Genomic DNA, 6,669 nt, shown 5'->3' with positions numbered 1-6,669 from the left:
TTTCTTGTTTTAGTATATGTTGTTTTAAGATGCTTACAAAAAAAGGCTCAACAAAGTAGAAACAAAACAAACTATGTTAGTTCATGCATTTAAGGAAAGTCAAAAGGAAAATAGTGATTCCCCCGCATCTGTATAGATGGCAGCTATGCATCAGATCTACATAGTACCAACTAAGGGCCAGTTCTCTATGAGAGCTCATGCCCTGAATCTCAAGCACTGTTCTCCTTTTCATCTGTGTCTCTCAGCTCTGTCAAAATATTACTGTTTGTCTGTCTATGGCCTTTTTCCTTTCTTCCTGAATGCAGCCTCACCAGCCCAGTGCTGTGAGAAGAAACCTGAATTTCCCAATCCTAAGGTAAATGTTGGCATGGAGGCCACAGGAGCATTATCTATCAAGGAGACAGAGATCCTTCTCGGGGGCAATGCCTTGCACACTCCACATCACCCTGTTTGGCCCCGCAGGATGGCTGATTAGTCAAAGATGGGTAAGATTCCTCAAGGGAGGAACAACCTAAGACAGGCATAGTCACAGAGGGGCCATCAGAAGAAAACTTGGGGGCCAACAGTGGTGAGGCACAGAACCTCACCCCCCCACACATCTGCCTCTGCTTTAAGTTTCTGGGTAGAAATCCATGATGTGCTGTGAATTCTGTGGCAGTGCTGCAAATTTTGTGTTATCTGTGTTTGTATTGTCCTGTCCGCCTCCACCCCAACACCCTGTCAAGGGAACTAATCCCCATCAGAATTCTTACAGGTCAGAAGCCACCAGGGAAGATCTACTCTGTCTTCTGGAATCCTCTTTGAAATGGCCTCAGGGTGCTCACAGTCAATGCGACGCATTTGCTGTCTGTCTGTTTGTGTTACAATCATAATTTTGTTAATAATTGTAGCTGTTTTCTTTTTTCACTAAACATGGGACAAACTCAGACTTCTCCTTTGACTGTACTGACTAACCACTTTACAGATGTTAGGGAAAGAAGATGTAATTTGGGAATAGAGATAAAGAAAAGAAAGCTAGTAACTCTCTGTTCCACTGAGTGGCCCACCTTTGGTGTAGGGTGGCCACCGGAGGGAGGGGACCTTTGACAAAAGTGCAGTCCTTTGAGTAAAGAATGTGATTTTTTGCCTGAAAAAAGAGGGACATCCAAATCAGATTCCTTATATCTTAGTGTGGATGGACTTACTCAAGGACCCCCCTAATTGGCTAACTCCCTTTTTTCATGTGGCACATGAGGCCAAATTTTTGTGGCAAAAGAGGTTGATTCTGTGCCATGAACCCCGGGACCTACCCGACCGCCAGCCCCCCTATATCCAGTCCTCCAAGGGGGCGACGACCCTCTTCTCTCGGAATCCAAGCCCCCTCCCTATGTTCACCCCACTAACTGGCCTGATGAGAAGGATGCAGAGGTAGGAATAAGAAGAGCAGATGGGGCACTGGAAGGACCAGCAGGGGGAACCCAAGGGCGAGGCCAACTTGCCCTGTCCCCTGCTCAATCTCCTGATACCACGTGGTCTTGCCCCTGAGGGAGATAGGGCCCCCTGATGAGACCGGGAACACTAGACTTCAGTACTAGCCCTTCTCCACTAGTGATTTATACAATTGGAAGAATCAAACCCCCCTTACTCTAACAACCCAAAGAGTTTAATTTCTCTCCTGGACAGTGTTATGTTTACCCACCAGCCTTCTTCAGATGATTGCCAACAACTGTCCGCATCCTCTTCACCATGGAAGAAAGGGAAAGAATCCAGATGGAGGCCAGGAAACTGGTCCCTGGAGATGATGGGCAACCTACCACCAACCCTGACTTGATTAATGATGCTTTTCCCTTGAGTAGGCCTCCTGAAGCTGAGTGGGACCACGACAATGCAGAAGGTAGGGGGAGGCTCCAGGTCTATTGGGCTGCGGGCCAAAAACCAACTAATTTGGCTAAAGTTTATACAGTAATACAAGGAAAACAGGAGTTGCCTGCTAGCTACCTAGAAAGGTTAATGAAAGCCTTTAGACAATTTACCCCAATGAATCCAGAGGCTCCCGAGAATCAGGCAGTGGTAGTAATGGCTTTTGTTAATCAGTCAGCTCCAGATATTAAAAAGAAACTACAAAAGCTAGAAAATTTAGAGGGTAAGAGTGTTCAGGATCTCTTGGCAACAGCACAGAGAGTCTATAGTAATAGGGATGTTCCTGAGGACAGGCAAATAAAAGCCACCAGGGAAATGACAAGGGTGTTGGTAGCAGAAGTACAAGGAAGGGAAAGGAGGCAAAGTTCGGGGAACTGGGGCAGAAATGAAGAGCAGGAGCAGTGCCAACCTATCTGCCTGCAACTGCATAGAGACCAGTGTGCTTGCTGCAAGGAGACAGGTCACCGGGCAAGGAATTGCCCTAAGAAAAAGAAAATGGGGCTAGGGCCTCATCCCTCTAGATGCACCCCAGCACTGGTGACTAACACAGAGGAAGATTAGGGGTGTTGGGGTTCGGCTCCCCTCCCCAAGCCCAGGGTAACTCTTAAGGTGGAGGTGACTCCAATTGAGTTCCTAGTGGACACTGGAGCTCAACACTCTGTATTGACAGAGCTGCAAGGAAAATAATCTAAAAAGACTTCTTGGGTATAGGGGGATACAGGGATTAACAAATGTTCATGGACTACCCGAAGAACAGTGGACCTAGGCATGGGCCGGGTATCCCACTTGTTCTTAGTTATCCCTGACTGCCCCTACCCGCTGTTGGGAAGAGACTTACTCAAAAAAATTTGGAGCTCAAATTCACTTTCATCCTGGAGGCACTACAATCTCTGATGGTCAGGGGAAGCCTATTCAGGTACTGACTGTGACCTTAGAGGATGAATATAGACTGTATCAACAACCCGTCCCCAGCAATCAAGATATAGACTATTGGCTAAAGGAGTACCTGGAGGCATGGGTGGAAACAGGAGGTTTGGGTCTGGCAAAACACTGGCCGGCAGTGTTTGTGGAACTAAAGCCTGGAGCAGACCTGGCTAGGATTTGTCAATACCCTATGCCAGTGGAAGCTTGAGCAGGAATATCCCCCCAGATTCGGGGGTCCTGAGGTCTTGCCAGTTGGCTTGGAATAACCCGCTTCTGCCTGATCGGAAGCCTCAGTCCAACGACTACTGGCCAGTCCAAAACCTGAGGGAGGTGAACAAAAGGGTGATGGACATTCACCCCACTGTCCCTAACCCAAATACCCTCCTAAGCTCCCTGCCACCTGAAAGGCAATGGTATACAGTACTAGATCTAAAAGATGCCTTCTTTAGTCTGCCCCGGCCCCCAAGAGTCAACAACTATTCACCTTCGAGTGGTCAGACAAGGAAAAAGGAATCAGTGGACACCTAACATGGACCATACTCCCACAAGGCTTCAAGAATTCTCCTACTATCTTCGATGAAGCACTCCATGAGGACCTAGGTGAGTTCTGGGAGAAGCATCCTGAGCTAACTCTCTTACAGTATGTAGATGATTTGTTGGTTGCAGCCCAGACCAGAGAAGAGTGCCTAAAAGGGACCAGAGACCTGATGCAGACTCCTGGGGGACCTAGGTTACAGAGCCTCAGCCAAGAAAGCTCAAATCTGCAAGCCTGAGGTGACATACCTAGGGCATCTGTTAAAAGACAGGCAATGCTGGCTAACACAGGCCAGGAAGGAAACAGTTTTAAAAATCCTTGTACCCCGGACTCCAAGGCAAATAAGAAAGTTTCTGGGATTGGCCGGCTTTTGCAGGCTGTGGATACCTGGGTTTGCTGAATTAGCCAAGCCTCTGTTCAAAGGCACAAAAGAAACTCAGCGCTTACAGTGGACCACGGAGATGGGCAGAGCCTTTGATCAAATTAAGACTGCATTGCTGTCCGCACCTGCTATAGGGCTACCCAATGTCACGAAACCATTCTATCTGTACATTGATGAGCGTAAGGGGGTTGCTAAAGGGGTCCTGACCCAGTATCTGGGTCCCTGGAAGAAGCCAGTGGCCTACTTGTCAAAAAGGCTGGACCCTGTTGTGGCCAGCTGGCCACCTTGCTTGAGATGATAGCTGCCACTGCCCTAATGGTTAAAGATGCTGACAAACTAACCTTAGGACAAGAGCTATATATCACCACCTCCCATGCCATTGAGGGAATCCCGAGACAACCTCTGGACTGATGGCTAAGCAATGCCTGGTTCACCCATTATCAAGGACTATTACTTAACCCTCTCAGAATCACCTTTCAGGCACCCTCAGCTCTCAATCCCGCGACCCTGCTACCCAACCCCAACTTGGAGGCTCCCTTGCATGACTGTGCACAGATCCTAGCACAGGTCCACGACATCAGAGAAGACCTCAAGGACCAGCCATTGCTGGATTCGGAGCTTATCTGGTTTACAGATGGTAGCAGCTTCATTCAACAAGGTCAGAGGTATGCAGGCACAGCAGTGGTAACAGAGACTGAAGTGGTATGGGCTGAGCCCCTCCCAAACTGATAGCCTTGACCCAAGCACTAATGCTGGGAAAAGACAAAAAGCTGACTGTTTACACAGATGGCCGGTATGCTTTTGCCATGGCCCATATACTTAGCGCCATCTATAAGGAAAGAGAGCTACTGACAGCTGAGGGAAAGACTATAAAAAATAAAGAAGAGATATTGGCCCTCATTACCGCCCTATGGTTGCCTAACAAATTGGCCATTGTCCACTGTCCAGGACATCAAAAACCTAAGGACATGGTATCTAGAGGGAACAATCTGGTGGATGGAACCACTCGGAGAATAGCCATGCAAAGAGAGACTGTGATGATAGCCAACCTGCCTGACTCGGGGCCCTACAGCCTACTAGAAATGCCACAATATTCCAAGGAGGACTTAGAATGGATTAAAAAACTGCCTATGACTCAGTGCCTTAATGGATGGTGGCGAGACTTCCGATGTCATGTGATAATACCTGAAAAATTAGGCAACAGAATTTTACAAAAAATGCATTGCTCCACCCACATGGGTGAGAGAAAGATGCAGAACCTACTAAGACATACTAAGATAAAGATTAAAAATTCAAATTCCAAGATCTAGCAGATTATTGCTACCTGTAAGGCCTTCCAGCTGATGAATGTGGGCCACAGCACAACCAACCCTGGGAATCGGGTAAGAGGAGACAGACCAGGAGCCTACTGGGAAGTAGACTTCACTGAGGTAAAACCTGGCAAATATGGATATAAGTAACTTCTAGTTTTTATAGATACTTTTTCAGGATAGGTAGAAGCATTTCCAACCAAGCGTGAGACAGCTCAATTAGTAGTTAAAAAGTTGCTGGAAGACATCTTACCCAGGTACGGCTTCCCAGTCTTGGTACAGTCGGATAATGGACCGGCCTTTGTGTCTAAGGTTAGTCAGGGACTCATGTCTATTCTTGGGGCAGATTGGAAATTGCATTGTGCTTACAGACCCCAAAGTTCAGGACAAATAGAGAGAATGAGTAGAACTCTAAAAGAGACCCTAACCAAATTGACCATGGAGACTGGTGGAGACTGGGTAGCCCTCCTTCCCTATGCCCTGTATAGGGTATGAAATTCCCCTTATAAATTAGGAGCCACTCCCTTTGAAATTATGTTTGGCATACCCCCCTTCCATAATCCCCTGCTTGTCTGAACACCTGCTTGTAGAATTTGATGACTCTGACCTCTTAATTTCCCTAAAAGCCCTACAACAAGCCCACCAGGACATGTGGCCCCACCTCAAAGCTCTGTAGGGAAACAGGCCCCCTTCTCCACCACACAGCTTCCATCCCAGAGACTGGGTCTACATAAAGAGACATCGACAGGACTCACTGCAACCTCGCTGGAAGGGACCATACATGGTGATCCTCAGGACACCTACTGCTCTCAAGGTTGACGGAATCGCCACCTGGATCCACTACTCTCACGTAAAGCCAGCGGACTCATCCTCCGTGAGGAGTGACTTCATTCCGGATTCAAACTCCAAGTGGCAAGTTACTCGCCATAAGAACAATTTTCTTAAACTTAAGATAAGGTGTTTAAACCCTAGTTAGGATGCTATTATTAGTCTGGCTGCTTATTCTTGTTTACATTAGTACTGTTCTTTGTAATTACCCCCATTTTCCATATAAGTGGACCTGGGTAATCCAGAATTCAGCAACTGAACATAACATAGTCTTGGCAACTCAGGAAGGACCCCAGATATGGTTTCCTGAGTTAGAATTTGATCTCTGCCAATTAGCCAAGAAAACCCCTTTGACAGTGATTTCTGCTAGCCACATGTCTGAAAGGAAGCCCCCCTGTATGATAGACACCTGGTACATGTAACTCGGACAGTCCCCGGCCCCCTGAATGCAGGAGTTCTGCAGAATACTATTGTACACAGTGGGGATGTGAAACTAGTGTGGGAGGATCTGGAGTCTGGAAGGTCACCAAAGGTGATTAGATTAAATTCTCCAGACCCGAGAATCAGGATTCCAAGATACCGGCCAGGTTCACTCCTAGAGGAAAAGAAGCACAAGAATGGGAACAAGGGAAGTCCTGGGGAATAAGACTTTATCAGGTAGGAAGCAGTGGTGGAGGACTCATTTTCACCCTCAAGGTTTTAAAGACCCAAAATGTACCCACTGTGGTGGGACCTAACAAAGCCCTAACCCCAAGCCCACCTGGTAATACCCCCATTATGCCCCAAAGTAC

General features: G+C 47.4%; 1 pseudogene; it reads left to right on the top strand.

The window, feature by feature from the left end:
* The first annotated feature begins 1,725 nt into the window (after nt 1-1,725).
* LOC107159590 lies at nt 1,726-6,091 on the top strand (annotated as a pseudogene).
* Nucleotides 6,092-6,669: the final 578 nt, after the last annotated feature.

Source organism: Marmota marmota, unplaced genomic scaffold (assembly GCF_001458135.2).
Source record: "Marmota marmota marmota unplaced genomic scaffold, marMar, whole genome shotgun sequence".
NCBI lineage: Eukaryota > Metazoa > Chordata > Mammalia > Rodentia > Sciuridae > Marmota > Marmota marmota.
Note: the sequence above shows the minus strand (reverse complement) of the source record. Positions and strands in the feature narration are given on the sequence as shown.